The sequence below is a fragment of the Natrix helvetica genome (genome assembly GCF_964273705.1).
Source record: "Natrix helvetica genome assembly, chromosome: 2".
NCBI classification, from domain to species: Eukaryota; Metazoa; Chordata; class Lepidosauria; order Squamata; family Natricidae; genus Natrix; species Natrix helvetica.
The window spans coordinates 131,687,305-131,708,340 of record NC_138552.1 but is presented as its reverse complement, the minus strand read 5'-3'; the positions used below and the strand labels follow the sequence as shown (position 1 = coordinate 131,708,340).

At 40.5% G+C, this 21,036-nt stretch overlaps 1 protein-coding gene across 2 annotated transcripts in view; it reads left to right on the top strand.

Annotated features, from left to right (window-relative positions):
* Positions 1–21,036, top strand: part of MACROD2 (mono-ADP ribosylhydrolase 2) — a 1,131,713-nt gene that overhangs the window by 963,683 nt on the left and 146,994 nt on the right. The window lies entirely within an intron of this gene.

Below are 21,036 nucleotides of genomic sequence, written 5' to 3'. Positions count from 1 at the left end.
TTTAAGAATGAAAAACAGCAAAGCAGCATCAAAATTGTTCAGCATAGAGCCCAAATTGTTCTGCATTCATGCAAAATGTTTCTCCTTCAACTTTAAAAAAAATAAAAGCTTTCCAAAACTATAAGCAGTAAAACATTATGTTTCTGTTGCTTTTCTGGAACATCAAGTTTGGCATGATGTTCAAATGTACCCAAGGCCATGCTCTTGTGGAGTGCTCCCTCTGATGTTTGAGAGTGACAGGATATCAAGAGGGTTGGATTTGATCGTTTTGAAGGACCTTCATCCACATTGGCTTGACTGGGATACCAAGCTGGATAGGACACCATGGTAAAGCTAGGTCTATTTGGACAGAAATCAGAAGGATGAGTATTGATTAAAGCTGTAGCATTAGTGTAACTTTGCTATCTTGAGAGTATAAGGAAAGTTGGCATAGCAAATTTGACCTTGCATGGGAAAGACCCTCTTATCATCTGCGGTATTCAGTTGGGTCTAGATTTATGGCCTGCTGGAAATATTCTCATACTAGAGAATATAGCAGCTTAGAGTTTAATTGTTGGATCCTTAATATTCTCTGAGCTTCGTTGTTTTCCTGCATTTGTATCATTGCCAGGCTAGATAACATCACTGGAAATATTCTCTATTAATTACTTGATCAGGCAACAGAAACAGGATGACACAGTAGTATACAACATCATAACAAATAAGCAAGCTATGAGGAAAGTGGCTGTCCAGAAAAAGTGGGCCAAAACTTTAAAAGTTTGTGAGAAATTGTTCTTGAAGGATTACCCTTGCACATATGCTTTCATAATTAAGCCATTAGCTTAGGAGTTTATGGATGGCCTTGGAATATTTTAAAATATTCCCCATGGGGCATATGAGTTTCTGGAGTCTTAAACATGGAGTATTTATCTCTAAATCATTCACCAAGGCAAGGGCTTCTTTTTAATCAAACACAACTCTATTTGCCTGCTTAGAGCAGGCAAAAAAAGTTGTATCATTAAAAGATTATATGTTTAGCATGCCACAGCAGTTTTACAACTAATTAATGTAATTCTGTATCAAGGCTTATAAAATAAATGCTTAACATGCTATTTGGGCCATATGCAAGTGTGAGGTGCCCATTTCAGATACCTTTAGATGATTCAGCAGCAGTTTTGTTTGTATTTAACAGGGGTTTTTTTTCTGTCTCATCTGGTATATATTTATGAGCAGCCAACCTGAGCTTATACCATCTTCTATCACAAACCATAACTTATTTTGGGATAAACAACCATAATATCAGTGCATGTACTCTTGAAATAGATTTATATAGGTAAAATCTTATTCCTAATAATGGGAATATCCATGCAGTGTCTTATATAATAAGCCTTCTGTCACTTTGCAGAAGTCTGTTCATCTAACAAAGAATTTATTATTCTCATACAATTGATTTTAAGTATTTCTTGGCTCTGAATTCCACTGATTCTGTCTCAGTAGAAACTGGAATCAAAGTAAAGTTTAGAAATCTTGCTTGGTTTCTATCATGCAATGACAGAGCAAGTCCTCTCTTCCTCTACCTCAAATTCTTTTATTTCAGGAGCTTTGACCAGATGCTTTTTCTTAGAAACCTTCTATATTTGATTTACTGTCATCCAAAATACCTAAACTGTACAAGGGATGTTTCCTTTAGCTTAGTTTTTTTTTCTTTCTCACTTGATACATGTTTATGAGCAGCTAATATGAGATTACACCACCTTCTATCACAAATCATAACTTATTTTGGGATAACCAACCATATCAGTGCATATACTCTTGAAACAGATTTATATAGGTAAAATATCTGATTTACTAATCAAATATTTAATTTACCAATACTGTCATCCAAAATACCTAAACTGTACAAGGGATGTTTCCTTTAGCATAGGTTTCAGGCAGTACGTGCAATAAGTGTTGGCCTGGTAACTACAATGCTCATTGTTGACACATCAGAGCTGCCCCAGTCATACAGAGTTTAAAAGGTTTGAGGTAAGCATGTATTCTGGACTGATTGGTGTTTGGTGTGGAGCAGATATTTTGAGTCCTGAAAGCTAAGATGAACTTCCATTTGGCAACACTAGTACAGGAATATGATATTCCAGGAATGAGTGGGTAAGTGAGAATTTTATTACAGTCACAGATCAGAGTTACCAATAAAATATATTGAAAATAAAAAATAGACCAGCCTAGATTAGACTAGATGACTAGACTAGATTAGACTAGACTAGACTAGACAAGACAGAATTGGTGGTGGGTTCAATGGTGGGCAATCAAATCTAAATGTATAGGCAGTATAAGAAAATTTCGCTATGTTCAAGAGAACTAAATCATATTGATCTGAGAACATCTGTATGGAAGAATATTTCCCAGGTGTTTTACTAGGTGTTATAAGTCCTGAGAAAGTGAATGAAGCCCATAGTAATGTTAGCTTGCCAACTAGAAGAGCTGTGAGAGGCAGAGAATTTATTAAAGTGATAAATTGCATTGAATGGCTGGCCAACATCAGAATGCCCATCATGTGATTCAGTCCTCACTGATAGCATTCTCGATATAAACAAATAAAGTTGCAGCATTGCATTACCTGTAATAATGCCAGAGAAACTGTCATGGTTCAGAAATCTACAACATTCTTTGAAATCTCATCTGTCCTTTGATTCATTACTCTGCTTCAATGGAGTCATCGAATAAAAGCAATTGTTTCAAGCTCTCCGCAAGTCCAGTGGTCGTCAGAATTCACCAGGAATAACGGTTCTCATATTTTCCTCTGGGCACTTTAGGGCGGGGTAGACTTATGACATATGATGGTTTTCTATTTTTTTTCAATTTTTCAATTTTATTAACAAACATGTAAAATACACACACACAAAACTTAGACGTACAACACATTTACATAATGCAATACAAATAGGAGCTTCCTGTCTTTCTAACAGCAATTATCAATCGATACCGCTCACCTTATATTATTTCCCCTTCTATTGTATTTCATTTGGATTTCACCATTCATAACTCTCTTATTTTACTCATAACTATTATTTTTGAGTTTTGTTATATTCCTTCATTGATTCTTGTTTCTTTCCTCCATCCACCTATACCATTTATCCCATATCTGATAGAATTCTGATTCTTCTTTTCCCTGAATTTCTTTAGTTAATTTGTCCATTTCAGCACAGTCCATAACCTTTCTTATTATTTCATCTTCGCTTGGAGTTAGTTTGTTTTTCCATTTCTGGGCAAAAGCAATCCTTGCTGCCATAATTATATGCAGTATTAAATACTGGATTTCTTTTTTGTATTTTGCAGACATTATTCCTAATAAAAAGATTTCAGGTTTCCATTCTATTTTAACCCCCGTTATTGCCTCCAGCCAATTTTTGATCTTTTTCCAAAAAATTTTAGCCTCCTCACAGGTCCACCATAAATGGTAATATGTTCCGTGTATCGATTTGCATTTCCAACATTTTAGGGAGGTATTTGTTGAGATTTTAGCTAACCTTGTTGGTGCCAGGTGCCATCTATAAAACATTTTGTACTGGTTTTCCTTGTATGCAACTGATAATGTCATTTTTAAGTTTGTTCCCCAAAATTTTTCCCATTTGTCTAATTCAATATTATAGCCAAAGTTCTGTGCCCATTTTATCATTTGTTCTTTCACAATTACCTCTTCCATTTTATACTTCAGGAGAAATTTATATATTTTCCCTATCATCTTTCTATCTGAGCTTTGAATAATTTTATCCAATTCGTGTGGTTCTGTTTCAATGTCATATAATTTGGTATCTTTATTGTATTTCGCTTTGATTTGAAGGTAAGTTAGCCAATCAACTTTCATGTTCTGTTCTGCCAATTCTTCAATTGTTTTTAAATTTCCCTGTCTATCAATTAAGTTTCTATATCTTAGCATTTTGTTCAAATCTATAAAATTTGGATGGGTCGTCCTTTCTGTCGGTGATAGGCAATTCGGAATTTTCACATAGTGGATTTTTTTTTATTTTGAGCCATTTTTGCAATAACGCTCTTCTAATTAAATGACTTTGGTAGACTTATGACATATGATGGTTTTCTAAAGTTCATTCATGAGGAGTCTCTGTGAGTCCACTGACAAATCCATATGTTGGGAATATGAAGGGCCATATTAAGAAAAACAAGTGAATACTAGAAGAAAGAGTGGGGAGAAAAGAGCAACAGTAAAGGAAAGCTAGGGTATGGGAAAAAGAAAAGTAAGAAGTAGTACTATAAATCAGGACAAAGAGAAAGGCAAATTGCAAGAGGAGTTAGAATGATCAGCGGAAATAAGAAGATATATCCCAATTTTGTGGTACCCAGTCAGAGAGAAACTCAGGTTCAATCATCCTCTGGGAAAGAAACTCATCTTCTTAAGACAAGCTTGGCATAATAGAATAGTTTCTGGTTGAAGAAAATCTAAAGATTATTTATTTATTAGGTTTATACAGTCAGCCATCTCAAACACATGACTTTGGCAGCTAGCAATATTAAAAATAATAATAAAGAAGCATATACAAAAATGTAAAATGCATAGCTGCTGGAAAAATAAATAATAAAAGCCACAATAAACCATTCAACATAACCAAGAAACTAGATCCATCTCACATCCAGGGCTCCAGACCCACTCCTTATGAAAGACCAACAAAGATGGGGCCAACCTAATCTCTGGAGGGATGATATTCCAGAAAGCAGGTTGCCATGACAAAAAGGCTGCCCACTTAGGCCCTGGCAGCCAGCATATCTGGCTGGGATCTGGGGTATGCCCTTCCTGCCAAACCAGAGAAAATGGGTAGAATCAAGGAGCAAGAGACAGTTCCATAAAGCGAGCCATAAAAGGCCTTAAATTAAACTTTGGTTTGCACCATTTGTCACATCAAAAGATCCAAGGTAAACTAAATAGGAAACAGCCTTCCTGTTTCCTATCCAGCTTGCTCTGCAAGAGTGGAATTAATCTGCACCTCTAAAAGTAGAATTCTTTCCCTGCCTCCCTTACAGCCTGAGAAATTATGGAGGGCTTCTTCTGAGCCTCTTGCCCTTCCCATTATCCATCTGAGGGCTACGCTATCTCTTATTGAACCATTTCTTGGCAGCATCTCTTTGTCCAGGCGCCCATATCATTCCTATATACTGTTACAGTCATGCATCTAATCATATGATCAAATAATGATATTCCCCTTTTACAAGTGTACAAGAAATAACATTTTCAAAAACTTTCTTTATAGGGCAGTTTCTATTTTAACTTTCATAAAAGTTATTTTAGTTGTTTCTCTGATGCAGATGGGAAATTATCTCAGAAGAACAACAGGCTAACTGAAATAACCCTTTTCATTTTGTTGAAAGACAGTAGTAAATATATTTCCTCTTTCTGTTTTCCATCAACAAACTCAGGGTAATATTCCTTTCGTATCCTCTCCCCTGTGTTACTGGAAAGAAGCCAATTCAGATATTTTCAGTGAACAGCTTAATTGTTCAAGAGGGACACAATCACAGAAGAGGGAGAAAAAAATTGGCCTGCTGTTTTTCAACTGTGATTTATGTGGACTCTGGCTAAACTGATGACTAACATACATTTATTGCATAAAGTATTTCTATATTACTGGTAGCTCCCCAAGCTTTTGTCAGATGCTCAGAATCTCTCAAAAACCTTTTAAATCCCTCTTTGACACCATGGGAAGGTTGTAGACTTCAGAGAGATTACGTATAACTCACCTTGAGCCAGGGAGCCAAATAATGATGTTTTCCAGGCTCACCGTTTCCATATATTTTCCCCAATCTCACTCATTAAATCTAGAACATTATTTCATATTGATTTCAAACCCTGCTGTACATCTGTTGTGGCCAGCCAGCAGAGCTGGCAGCAGATTCGGACAGTGAGGAGGTTACGGAGGAACATGGGCCACTCCTGGAGTCTGGGGAAGGCTCTGATGAGGGCTCTATGTTGAAGGCAGAGAGGGGGCCAGAGCCGTATGCCAGTTATCAGCTGCCTTCAGAGTCAGACATCAGTGAGGCAGATGAACAGCTGGAAACCTGTTCCCAGTGTGTGCATGCACAGAGTTGCCAGGCAAAGGGAACAGCTAAAGAACAGGGATCGACTTGGCAGTAAGGCCACAGGTTAATGATGAATGGCCCCTCCCAGAGGAAATAAAAGAGGAGCAAAAAGGGAGTGTAGTTTGCAGGAGCCAATTAGTTCACTTAATTGGTTTGTGACTCTCCGAGACAGCTTGCCAAGTTTTGCAGATATCTTCCAAGCCAGATAATGTCTTTGACTGTATAAGTATAAGTATAATCTTTATTGTCATTGTACTTAAATACAATAAAATTAGTTATAACCTCACTGGTGCAAAATTATAGCAGAAACAAAAAAAGAAAGAAAAAGAAAAAACACTAGCGTGTGCATGGAGTAATTGTGGTTGTATTTAAAAGTCTGACAGCTCAAGGATAGAAACTATCTTTAAACCTATTTGTTCGACTGGCTATACTTTGATGTCTTCTGCCTGATGATAGAAGTAAAAAGAGACACTGACCAGGGTGTGAATCATCTCTGAGTATCTTCCTTACTCTGCTAAAGCAGCAAGAGCTGGCGATGTCATCCAGTGGTGTCAGAGGGCAACCAATGATTTCTTATGCCAAATTGACCACTCTCTGTAGTGCCTTCCTGTCCACAGCTGTTCAACCAGCATACCATATTGAACGCAATATGTGAGGACACTTTCTATGGTGGACCGATAGAAAGAAGTCATCAGCAGTTGTTCCACCTGATTTTTTCGCAGGACTCTAAGGAAATGAAGTCTCTGTTGGGCCTTTCCAATCACCAGAGATGTGTTGTTTTTCCAGGTGAGATCTTGACTAGTAAGTACTCCCAAGAATTTAAAAGAGGAAACCCTCTCCACACAGCCCCCCTCGATATGCAGTGGGGCAGGTTCCTCTCTGTGCTTCTGGAAATCTAGCACCATCTCCTTTGTTTTACTAGGATTTAGATGTAAGTTGTTTCTTGAGCACCATGCAGATACCTTCTGGACTTCTTCCCTGTATGCTGATTTGTCCCCACCAGTTATGAGACCCAGCACCATTGTATCATCTGCAAACTTTATTATGATATTGGATGGATCAGAGGATATGCAGTCATATGTATACAGCGAGTACAGGTAGGGGCTGAGCACACAGCCCTGAGGGGAGCCTGTGCTGAGCTTCAGTGTGGAAGTTGTAAAGGACCCAACCCTTACTGTTTGTCTATAGTCATTCAGGCTATTTATGGCTGCTTTCTTTGGAACTGGGATAATTGTGGCTACAACAGAGTTGCTGTTTCTGTCAAAGCGGTGTGTGGTGCGGTTAGTTAGCTCCATTGACACATCCGGTACAAGTGGATGAAGCCAGGTCTCTGTGATGATCATCACACAGCAGTCACGAATGAGCTTATTCACTGCCATCCATAGCTCTAGTTCATCAGTTTTGTGGACAAAGGATCTAGAGTTGGTTAGAAAAATGCTTGGTAATGCTGGTCTGTGAGGCTGCTTCCGTAACCAAACTAGCAAACCAGCTCTGCATCCCTGCTTCTGCTTCCGTTCTTTTCTCCAACTCCTAGGCCCAACAACGATCCAAGGAGAGCCTGACAGTCTTACTATGTCATTCGGTATATTATGAGACTGCTGGAAGTCACTGGTAATATCTAGTCGACTAGAAGAGCCAATCTTTATTAACTCCCTGCGGGTGTAGACTAGTTTTTGCCTAACTCCACTGTGACACCAGGAGCTCATCCTCCCTTAAAAGACTTTGCTGGTTGTGAATGAGCAGAATTCATAGTAAATTAATAAAGGGGTTTTTTGTCAGGGTTTTTTTTCAGAACATCTCCCAGGCTAGAGCCTACATTAAACATCAACTTTTTATTAAAAAAAAAATTATTTAGCACTAAATAGCAATAAGCAATGTAAACATATTATTTATTTGGGGTAATGCACATTTTCAACATTTTCAATTTATTCTTTAACATATTGTTATATAAGGAGAAAAAAGGCAAATACCAACGTTTATTCAAAAGTGTGCCAGGTACTTATTTTGTTTAATGATTAGGGCTGTGTGTCAATGACTGCAAAATCAGAACGTACTTGTGTTAGTAGTCACTTGGGGGGTAATTAATTAATTAATAATAATAAATATGATCTCATGTATATGACTTAAATTTGTAATTTAGCTAGTGGGGAATTCTTTTACCATTTAATTTAGCTCATGTTTTTAGGGCTGTGGCCCAAATGGAAAATTGTGTGTGTGTGTTTTGAATCCCTAATAAATACACCATTTCAGAAAATTGAAACATCTTGGTTGATCCAAAACAAAATCTGGAAAGATCTCACAGGTGAAGGAGGGCAAAGCCAAGCTCCTGCCTTCCTCAGTGGAATCTGTTTGCTGGCTTATTTATTATTTATTTATTTATTTATTTTATTGAACTTATTAGTCGCCCCCTCTCCCCACAGGGACTCGGGGCGACGTACAGAGCAATAATCAAGATAGCACCATAAAATCGTGCAGAGGAGGTAAAAATAAGTCCATAAATAAGCATACTTACAAAGTTTAAAACCCCAAAAATATTAAAAACAAAATTTCCCATTGTAAAATGACCTGGGGTGGCAAGATAGTAACGTTATGCCAGGCCGGCTTGACAAAACAGGTAGGTCTTCAGCTTCATACGGAAGGAGCGAAGATCGGTTGTTGTCCGGATGTCTGGGGGGAGGTCATTCCAAAGGGTAGGGCCCACCACAGAGAAGGCCCTACTCCTGGGCACCGTCCCCAGGCACTCTCTAGAGGACGGCACCCGGAGTAGCCCCTCCCTGTGTGAGCGAGTGGGTCGCAGGGATGTATGGGGCAGGACGCGATCCCGCAGGTAACTAGGCCCTGTGCCATGGAGCGCTTTGAAGATGGTAACCAGTACCTTGAAGCGCACCCGGTATGCCACAGGAAGCCAGTGCAGCTCGCGCAGGATAGGTGTTATATGGGAGAATCTCGATCTCCCCATAATAACCCGCGCGGCTGCATTCTGGACCAACTGCAGTCTCCGGGCGCACCTCAAGGGGAGCCCCATGTAGAGAGCGTTACAGTAGTCCAGGCGGGACGTCACCAGCGCGTGAGTGACTGTGCGCAAGGCCTCCCGGTCCAAAAGGGGCCGCAACTGGCGCACGAGGCGAACCTGGAGGAACGCCCCCCTTGCCACGGTCGCCACGTGATCTTCTAAGGTCAGCCGATCGTCAAGGAGGACGCCCAAGTTGCGCGCCCCTTCCACCGGGGCTAATTGCTCATCCCCGATGGTCAGCGATGGAATATGCTGATTGAATCGGGAAGCCGGGAACCACAGCCACTCTGTCTTGGAGGGGTTGAGCCTGAGCCTGCTGTCATCCATCCAGACCCGTACGGCTTCCAGACATCGGGTCATCACTTCGACAGCCTCGTTGGGGTGGTTTGGGGTGGAAATGTACAACTGAGTATCATCAGCGTACAGATGGTAACTCACCCCAAAACCACGGATGATCTCGCCCAGCGGCTTCATATATATGTTGAACAAGAGAGGCGAGAGAATCGACCCCTGTGGGACCCCACAAATGAGGGGCCTTGCGGTCGACCTCTGCTCCCCCGTCAACACACATTGCGTCCGGCCAGAGAGGTAGGAGTGGAACCACCGTAGCACGGTGCCTCCAATCCCCAACCCCTCCAGCCGGCGCAATAGGATACCATGGTCGATGGTATCGAAGGCCGCCGAGAGATCTAATAGAACAAGGATGGAGGAACAACCCTCATCCTTTGCCCTCCAGAGATCATCCACCAACGCGACCAAGGCCGTCTCCGTGCTGTGACCGAGTCGGAAGCCGGACTGGCGCGGGTCTAGATAATCATCTTCCTCCAGGTGACGCGGAAACTGCTGAGCCACCACACTCTCAACAACCTTTGCTAAAAAAGGAAGGTTGGAGACAGGACGATAATTTGCTAGTTCCTTTGGGTCCAGAGAAGGCTTCTTGAGCAGGGGCCTGACCACCGCCTCTTTCAGGGCGGCCGGCATCCGGCCCTCCCCCAACGAAGCGTTCACCAGCCCCAGTAGCCAGCCTCGTGAGCCCTCCCAGGAGGCCAGCACCAACCAGGAGGGACACGGGTCCAGTAAACATGTGGTGGCCCGCAGTCGCCCGCGCAACCTGTCCAAATCTTTGATGACAACAGGGTCAAACTCCTCCCAGCATGGTCTCTCAAGACTAGTCTCGGACGTCCCCACTGGAGCACTGGAGTGGGTCCAACCTCTCCGGATATGATCGATTTTATCCTGCAGGAACTCTCCAAATTCCTCTGCCCTGCCCTGCAATGGGGGGTCCCGCTGCTCCTGTGACAGAAGGGAGCGGGTCACCCGAAACAGGGCAGCAGGGCGGTTCTCTGCGGACGCTATAAGAGTGGCACAATACTGACGTTTGGCCACTCTTATTGCCACAAGGTAGGTCCTTATGTAGGCTCTTACCTGTGTTCGGTCAGCTTCGGAGCGGGAGGATCTCCACTTACTCTCCAGGCGTCTCCTAAGGCGTTTCATCGCTCTTAGCTCCCCGTTAAACCAGGGGGCCCGGGTCGATCGTGGCCGTCGGAGAGGCCACAAAGGCGCCACCCGGTCCAAGGCACCGGCAGCCGCACTATTCCATGCGGCTACCAGGTCCTCAGCCCGGGAGCGGGACAGGTCAGCAGGAAATGGCCCAAGCTCAGCCTGGAACCTATCCGGTTCCATCAGGCGCTTGGGGCGGAACCATCTGGGATAATCTGGTTCCGCCTCCCCGCGGTGGGGAGTAGCACCAGGGAAGTCAAGCTGGAGAAGTGAGTGATCTGACCATGACAGGGGCGTGATGACTAAATGCCCTCTTCCCAGATCACTCGTCCACTGGTCGGAGACAAACACAAGATCCAGAATGTGGCCTCGCTCGTGAGTGGGGTCCTGAATTACTTGAGTCAGACCCATGGCTGTCATGGAAGCCATGAATTCCCGGGCTACCTCGGATGCCTTTCCCGTTGACGGCAGGTTGAAATCCCCCATCACTAGTAGTTTGGGGGTCTCAACCGCCATCTCCGCGATCCGCTCGAGGAGCTCGGGCAGGGCCGTTGATGTATGGCGGGGAGCCAGGTATACTATCAACAGGCCCAACTGACTCCCTGGACCCCACTTTACGCCCAGAGACTCACAACCAGATGTCTGCGACACAGTGAATTCTCTCGGTGCCAGATCGTCCCGGATGATAATTGCTACCCCCCACCCCTACCTTGGGCCCGTGGCTGGTGGAATACACGGTAACCTGGAGGGCACATTTCCCTGAGGGGCAACCCCCCCTCCGGGCCCAACCAGGTTTCCGCTATTCCTGCGAGGTCCGGCTCCCCCTCTGTGATCAAGTCACTGATGAGGGGGGCCTTGTTAACCACGGACCTCGCGTTACATAACATCAGCCTAAGGCCCAGGCTCTGCTGATCCTGTCCACCTAGTCTGCGGGGGTTGGTGCAAGCGACCGGGCATATCCAGTGGCCCCGGTCTGCCAACCGACTATACGTTCTTCTGGTGTCCTCGCGCCTGCCCCTCCCTACGACCGTCGTGATTGGAATTCCCCTTATAGGGATGTTATTTCCTCCCACCCGCTCCGCTTCGCTACCTTCCGTCTTGACCCTCCCTTCCGTCTTGACCCTACATGTTGGCCTGGTTGTATCCATACCCCAGGGCCAAACCAACCCTCCCCGCTCCCTGGAACCCCTTAAAAGCTTTACAAAACATTTTACTAAAAAACCCCTAATCCCCCGCTTCCTCCACCTCTCTGGGTTAATAAACCCCTCATTTGCCAGTTTTCCCAACACTTCCTTTCTCTGCCTCCCTTAATTGCCTCAGCCAATATTTTTGTGAATTCCGTTGACCCTTATCTAGTGATAATTTAGCTTTGACTGTTAGTTGGTCAGATTCTTGTGTATAGGTAGCAATAATAAACTCTGTGCTTTGAACTTAGCGAATGCTCCTGGTTATTTGCACCTGACACATCTTCTCAGATAGTTTAGAGGGATCCTTTTGAAATTCTCTCTAGTATTCAGAGTTGTGTGATGACACTAGGACACCTTATTATTTATTCCTAACTCCAAGTCATTGATATAGTTATTAAAATGTGTTTGCCCTAATGCAACTTAAGAAAGCCTAACTGTGCATATCTCTCTATTATAAGAAGTGTGCAATTATTTCTACACTTTGTTCTTTACCCAAGAGTCAGGTGATGAGATATGTCCATTGATCTCTTGACTGTTGATTTTGCTCAAGCTACCTTTTATGAGGGACTTCATCAAAAACCTTTTGAATATGCAAGTGCAATCTACTGCTGTACTGTTTACATATGATTGTTAGCGTTTTTAAAGAATCCTAAACTGCTAATGAGATAGATCTAACCTTTGGGGAAAAAATCCATCTTGATTCTTCTTCAGTAAGTCCTGTTCTTATACAATCTATTTACCTTCCCTTGTTTTTATCTATTCTTTTTTCTTTTTTATAAAAGCTAATACATTCGCTCAGTAGTAGATGTTTTTAAATATATGAACAGGAATGAGTCCATTTGAAAATAAACCGGAAGTTTAAAGAAGAGGATGAAAAATGCCTCTTCTATTTAAAACTTAGTATTGGTTTTTATCTAAATGCCTACATGGAAAATGAATATGCCCTACAAGTACTGTCTAATCCAAATCACTTAGGGCCTAAGGGTTATTTTTATTTTCCAGTTTCTGAAATAATATTTATAACTCTAGTGAGAGGCCAGCCATGAATCTGTTGTGGATGGTTGTTTTAGAAATGCTTAAATGTCTTATTAAAAGGAACAAAGTTTTGCTTGACATCTCTTCAAAAGAAGCAACTGATGAATACATTCAGCCTATTGTAAAACCCTTTTGTGCATGTCAATTGCAAAATGTATTCATTTGGATCTAGCTATACATGGCCCCACCAGGCTTTATCTTCTTTTGGATTCTGCACTGCATTTTGTTCCCTCTGATTTTTTATTGCACAATGTTTATGATGCCGGTTGCTACCAGTATGAGAAAGCATGTATACACCTGAAATTTCAATACGTAGAGAGATGATGGCAACCGTATTTTCTCAAAGGAGGTAATGGGGAAAGATAATGCAGTTTGGCCAACTTTTCCTGAAGAATGAAAGATCCAGACAGAGGCACAAGTATAAGCTGTTCAAACTTCAGAAGTTGTATGGTAATTCTATTTTCAGTCACAGAACTTTACTGTCCTGCTTTGTCCAGATCAATATTCAGTAGCCAGTGTTTGTACAGAACAGAACAGCTTGATACGAGCTGACTGAGTAATCAAAAGCATAAGACATAGAAGGCAGGAGGTTGAGAGGTCCAGGAAGCAGGATCAGAAATAGGGAGCCCTGAGACAAACCGCAGTGAGATAGTTTGGAAACAAAGAGTAGAAAGATTGGGAAATAAAGTAAAATCAGCAGAAAAGTTCCGGCAAATAAGGTAAAGTAAGGGGAAAACTCCAAATTGGGAGCTTAGACTGACAAAATGTAATCATAATAATGAGAAATAATTTTATTTACACTCTGAGACCAAATAATAACGAAGCTATAGAGATGAAAGAAATAAAGCAATTAGAAAGATAAAAATGTTATATGGCATAGAGAAAATATAAACATAAGCAAAATAAAAATAGAAAACTAAATAAAACAGAACATTTGCTATTGATTCTTCTTATTCCTTTTTTTGAGGAAAATAAGCACACAAGGTATTTGTAACAATATGTAACACTTTAAAAAATCTATTCTCATAATGGCCATAGTTATAAGTTTATTTAGCTTGATGTTTCAAAGAACATCTCAGCGAGGTAAGTTTCCTCCTCATAAGACCAGAACAGCCTAACAACAGGGGAGTTAATAAATCTATACACTACACTACATAAAAAGGGCAGCACAATAAAACGTAGATAATAAATTCAATAACTCCCAATTGACGAAGGAATAATTGATTCTGGATTAGATCATGTGTTTCTCTCAGATACCTTAAAAGGCAGAGAGTTAAATCTCACCAAAGAGACAGATTCTATGTGTTTGGTAATTTTTGGGGATAAAAGATATGCCACCACATGAAACCTACAGAAAATGATGAGGAGAGAGTCATTTGTCACTATGAGGCTGCTTAGATAAGTTGTTGATTTCAATGCATTTTCCACCAACTAACTAACTAACTAACTAACTAACTAACTAACTAACTAACTAACTAACTAACTATATATATATATATAGTTACATTTGAGCCCCTATAGAAGAAAGGCTTAATTCCAAATAAAAGACTGACTTGGCAAATTTTGAGACAATCAATCTTTAGGACTGAGTTCTATTTGAGAGCCAAAACTAATTATTTTAATTCTCAAGATATTCATACCTGCGGGAACATAGTTGCTGCCTCCACTGTCTGCAAAATGCAAGATTGAGTTGACAATCCAATGAGTCCAGTTTATGATAGCTTTTAATATCTCAATCTAAAACAGGAAAAATTGAAAAGTTATTCTTAGATATTTAAGTCCAAATTTGTTTCATGCTGGTTTTGTCTATTTTATGACAGTAAGTACGACTGACAAACATTTTAGGTGAAGATCATTACTTTTGTTTTTGATATTGCTCTCCATTCCACAATAAAATATAGAGTTCCAAACATAGCTATTGTTTCAGGAACTGCTAGAGGTTCTGCCGTTTAAATCTGGTTCCTCTAGCTTCTATATTCTTTCCCACATATCTGATTTATTTCTTGGTCTTCTCTGAAATTTATTCATCTTAGAGTTATAAACCATATACTGCTAATTGAAGAAGGAGAGAAGGCAAAATAGGACAGCAAAGGAGTAAAATAGGACAAAGAAAATCATGGCTCTAACAAAGAGGCTCTAATCTGTAGATGTAGCAGTATCAAGTCCCATGACATCAACTTTAGGTCACATAATTTTATATCAAGCCTAGATATGTTGAATGGTATGTTATGATAATCATGGACTGTACAAACTCTGTATAAGTACAGATTAGGCGAGACCTGCCTCAAAAACAGTAGGGACCTTGGACCCCTAGTGGATGATCACTTGAATATGAGCCAGTAGTGCGCAGCAACAGCCAAAAAAGCCAATACAACCCTGGGTTGTATAAACAGAGGCATAGAATCAAGATCGTGTGAAGTATGCTGCTTTATAAAACTCTAGTAAGACCACACCTGGAAATACTGCAAACAATTTTGGTCACCATGCTACAAAAAAGATGTTGAGACCTTGGAAAAAGCTCAGAGAAGAGCAGCTAAGATGGTCAAAGGCCTGGAGACTAAAAGATATGAAGAAACGGCTGTGGGGTTTGGGTTTGGCTAGTCTAAAGAAGAAAAGAATTAGGGATGACATGATAGCAGCATTCCAGTATTTGAAGGGCTGTCACAAAGAAGAGGGGATCAAATGATTCTACAAAGCACCAGAGGGCAGGACAAGAAACAATAGTTGGAATAATCAAAGAGAGAAGCAACCTGGAATTAAGGAGAAACTTCCTAACAGTGAGGACAATTAACCAATGGAACAGCTTGCTTTCAGAAATTGTGGGTGCTCCATCACTGGAAGTTTTTAAGAAAAAACTAGACAGCTACTTGTCTGAAATAGTATAGGTTCTCCTTCTTGAGCAGAGGGCTGAACTAGAAGACCTCCAAGGTCCCTTCCAGCTTTATTCCTATCCTATCCTTTGTGGGGTAATTATTAATCCTGTCCTTTAAAACCATCTGCAAAGAAATATTAATTTTTATATTTTAAAAAAACAATCTTAGGAAGTTATCAAAATTTTGAATGGGTGGGCATAAAAATCCCAGAAGGTGGTTGTTTAGCAACACAAATGCAACATGCAGACGTTGATAAGGCTAATGTGACTATGAGTTGATAATACTGTAAACTTGCATTCTCCTGGGTTTTATTGCAGTAGCTTTTTTCCATTAGTCCATTTGCATTCTTTTTATAAAAAGCACTAACAAACCAGTGGAAAATGAACTCATTTCCTAAATGATTCCACTTTGTCTTTCTTTTTGCTCCTTTTTCTCGACTCTTTTGTGAATGATTTTCTTTGTTCAGCTTCTTCCCTCTGATTTGCATATAAAGACACTTCTAATTATTCTGTGCTGTCAAGATATTCCCTATCTCTGAAAGAATGTGCTGTTTCGCACAATGGATGTGGTTGCATGGTGCTGTGTCAAAGACCAGGGGCATTGGGCTGGCTCTCCAACACTCAGATTGTATTCAGTAGGGAATGACAAATTCTTTCTGCATTATAGAAGTATTATTTTGTATTGTATGTGTTCATAAAATGGAAGAGGGGGGATGCTTCAACCAGCAATAATATATGTGTTTCTCCTGACTTCCAATAAGCAGGGTTATCCCAAGAAGCTAAGTATTTCTTCAAAAGAGGTTAGGCTACAAAAAAAGAGGTCCTAATGTGAATGGTTTGATCTACAAAGCTTCTCCTTAAATACAGACAGCCAAAAACAGTGAAAAACAGAAATGTAGTGCCTGAGATATAAATGCATCTTACCCCAAACTGTATTCTGGATATCAGCATTACTGGATTTGGGTGGGGAGAGTAAGATTGTACCTGGTACTTTTTATTATGTGGAAGAATAGATATGAAGATTCTGTTATTTGTTCATATATAAGCCTTTTAAAAAAAAGTGACTACAAAAAGGAAATTAATTTAGCAATAGTAATTAATTGAAATTACCTGCTAAAAATCAAAGACTACCATAATGTATGGACATCTGTTTTGATAGTTTTCCACAACTTTGTGTCCTTCAGTTATGTTGGTCTTCCAGTTAAAGGATTCCATGTGGCTGGGAAAGATTGCCTTTTAAAAAAGAGGTTTTTTTACAATCCTCAGATGCATGCAGGTACTTTTCAGTATCCCAGTCTTTCATGATGTCCAGTTATCACAGCAACTTTAAACACACACACACACACACACACACACACACGTTGGATTCTAATATCAAAAAGATCCTGCTGACAATTATAACAGTGTATGATTCATGTGGCCAAGCATGGAAAAATTGTAACAGTCATTGACAAGCTACTTATTGAGAAAGAGTCTGCAGTTTGGGAAATTCCTTCCTCCCTCCCTCCCTCCCTCCCTCCCTCCCTCCCTTCCTTCTTTCCTATCCATCCATCTATCCATCTATCTGTCTGTCTTGCAGACTCTCGGTGCCAGAAGAAAGGGGAAAATAGGTCCCACACAGTTTCCCTACCTTTTGTGTGGTCCTGCATAACTACAGAAGAAAAGATATAATCATGTTGGGGGGAATATTTCTTTGAGCATGGACTCTGCCCACAATGAAAATATGATATTTATTACTGTTGATATTGTTTGCCAGAACTATCAATAAGGACTAGGAGGAAAAGAGGATAGAGTAATGGGACTGGGAGAAAGAGAGTAGAATTTTACTTTATCTTCCGTTGTTTCTAGAGATGGGTAGAATTACACTTTGGTGCAGATCACTATAGGCCTGTGAGCCATTGGTTTCCAATGATTGTTCTAGCAACATGGGCAAGCTGTCCATTTCTAGAGAATTATCATTATGATTTCATTACTGGGCACAGAAATTTTGTCAGTGAGTACACAGCTGAAAACTGGATACTCTGGACTAGATTACAATTTAGTTCTTATAGTCCAGATTGGAAGGCACTGTCTGTTGAAAAACAACATACTTTGAGTACATGTTTACATATGCTGTCATGGTTATACAAGCTTCCGAATCTTTTGTTAAAGCATCCTCATGGAACGATTTCTGTCAGCTCTTTGCAAAAGCAACATCAAGAGAAATCATCCTTCGTGAAAGGAAGACTTCCTTCAAGGGACAGTCTCCATGGCTACGGATTCATTCCCCTCCCAATTACTGCTCCTTTCCTTTCTTCCTGTTTCTCCTTTCGTGGGTTCTTTAGTTTTATGGCAAATCAACTAGCAAGAAAAAATGTATGCTGCTGAATGAAATGCTTAATAGCGTATTCAGAGACCCTTAATTTACATTTAGATCTTGTCAACTAAATGTATTACCTATTTCTGATTAATAAAACTCCCTAAGGTTAGATTTACTCAGCCTTAGAAAATGCATTTCTCTCATCCTTCACTGACACAGAATAACTTAATATGAAGGAGGAGAAATAGTTGCTAGGCATGCTGTCAAGTTTATGTCCTGTTCTTCCTTTGCACCAGAATACTGACAGTGGTCTGTACTCACAAAGCATTCTCTCACCAACTGCAGAATAATGCATCTCTAGAGGACCTATTTGTAGGTATGCTACAATGCCAATTGCATTCATTCAACGAACAAAACCACATGAAAACTCTCCCTCTCTCTTTCTGGATAACTAATTGACTGTTTATGTGACTCCTATAAATGCTCTGTCCTATTGTGCAGGTCAATAGGGGGATTCCCCATTGAGGAATTCTGGGAGATGTAATCTCCAATGCAACTTGAAAGCATCAAATTGTGACATGGATAACAGAAATGTGAAAGAGCTGTGACTTCCCCTTTGCTTCTACTCTTATTTCCTCTGATTAAAAAAGCAGGTTTTATATTCCAGTCCTTTCATAGATCCCCCTCATTCGTACCCTCAGTTCTTGCTCTGGAAGAGCTGGAAGAGGCTTCAACCTTTAGCATCAGCAGAATGCTGAAGATGTAAAGCCAGACTTTCTATGACTGCTTCTTTGACCCATACAGTGTAGAATAGCAATCTCCAACCTTTCTGGCACCAAGGACTGGTTTCAAAAGAAAACTTGTCTTCCACAGACTAGGGAAGGGGGACGGTTTCACATGCAACCTAGATCCCGCGCATGCACAGATGAAGCTTCTTGTTCGCCATGCTGCTTGCATGGCCCGGTTTGGCCACAGACCCATACTGGAGAGTGGCCCCCGGGTTGGGGACCCCCGATGTCGAAGACATTGATCAATCTGTTTTCCCAGATAAATACAAGTCAAGCTCTTTCAACATAAGGACTTGTATTGTTGAGGGCAATATGCTGACTCTGTAAATTACTTGGAGAGGGCTGTAGAACACTGCGAAGCGGTATATAAGTCTAAGCGCTATTAGTATTGCAATTTGCAGTTGTGTGACTGGTAATTCTGGTACTACTCTATGCATTCGGGGGTGGTGGTGGGAGGAACTGCACCTGTTAAGTAAACTCTTTGAAAGGAATCTGTGATTCTGAAGCCGGATGTAGTGGAATCTTTTTGGATGCATACCAGAAGAATGTATTACACTCCATAAGTGCAAATTGTTACCGTCTGTGGCAAAAGGAGCAGCGTGGCCCCCTATTCAAAAGTACCATGTCAACAATGATGGGAGAAAAAGGTGTCAAACTCCTTTGGAATGGGCTGTTAGGAATTTCTGGTTAGAGTAACTTCAAAAGCTACCAAATAGATTTCAGATGTCATGAGACCAAAGAGTTAGGATGCTGTAGCTAAGCAACAAGGAAGAATAATTGCATGAATGCTGAGGTTCACGAGCAGAGTGCACACAAAGAAGCTTTGCCTTTTAATATAAACTGTCACAGTGAGTCTGATTGAACTGAACCGGCATTCATTTCAGAAAAAGTTATGAAGAGAGCATATGTTTAGTGGGACATTGCTTTCCCCACTATCTATTAGAGACACCTTTTAAAATATATATTTTATTGAATGTTATGAAGACTACAAAAAAGAAAAAGAAAAATGAAAACTTACTAATTTCATTCCAAAGTATTCAGTAAGTGTCATGTATCTAAACTCAATGCAATCTCACAAGAAAAGACAACAGGGAAAGGTAAATAAAAGTTAAAAACAGATAATATAATAAGAGAATAAAAATAATGCCATAATATTTCTCCAGCCTACTATATAATTAATTAATATTATTGCATATATAGTTGGACATACAGATAGTCCTTGACTTACAACGGTACATTTAGTGACCGTTCACAGTTACAACGGCACTGTAAAAAGTGACTTATGACTGTGTTCACACTTACGGCCATTGCTGCATCCCCAGGGTCATGTGATCAAAACTCAGACTCTTGGCAACTAATTCATATTTATGACAATTGCAGTGTCCCAGGGTCATGTGATCACGTCTTGCGATCTTCTGACAAGCAAATTCAATGGGGAAGCCAGATTCACTTACAAATTGTGCTACTAATTTAACCATTGATTCACTTAACAACTGAAATAAGAAAGTTTGTAAAATGGAGCAAAGCTCACTTAACAACTGTCTCACTTGACCAGAGAAGTTTTGGGCTCAATTGTGGTCATAAATTGAGGACTACCTGTATATGAATCACACAGATATATCTATATTTTTAAACAGAAAATTAAACCTAGATTATATAGAGTCATATTGCCTAATCTTGCTCTTTCCACTATTAAAGAGCCAATTCAAAATCTGACAGCAGACAAATTTCATTAATCCAACTTTTAAAATCTGATATATAAGCACCTATCCATGAATACAAATCACTGTTTTTGGGGGCAACAGTCCAAATACAATATATCCAGTTATATATAATACATTGCAACAATACATTAATGTCCTTAAACTGTAATTTCCCCCAGACACCTGGCTCACCATAATATGTTCACAAAAAATCATTTGACTTTATTATGCCTACATTATAAACAAGATAATCAGTTTTAAAAATGTATCTTGATGAATCCAGTAATCCCATTGTCTTGTGTTTTTTTTTAAATCCTATCACACTTATGAGTGGTATGTGCCTTCCTCAGTTTCTGGTCTTCTATCAGACTCCTGGGAGTTTGAGGTTTCTAGGATCTTAGCTGTTCCTAGCACAGCACTCTTCTGGACAGAGAGCTCTGATGTCATTCCTGGAATGTGTTGGAGCCACTCTCCCAGTTTAGAAGTCATAGCGCCAAGGGCTCCTACCACTACTGGAATTCTTTGGCCTTACTTTCCTCATCCTCTCTAGTTACTCCTTCAGGCCATGGTACT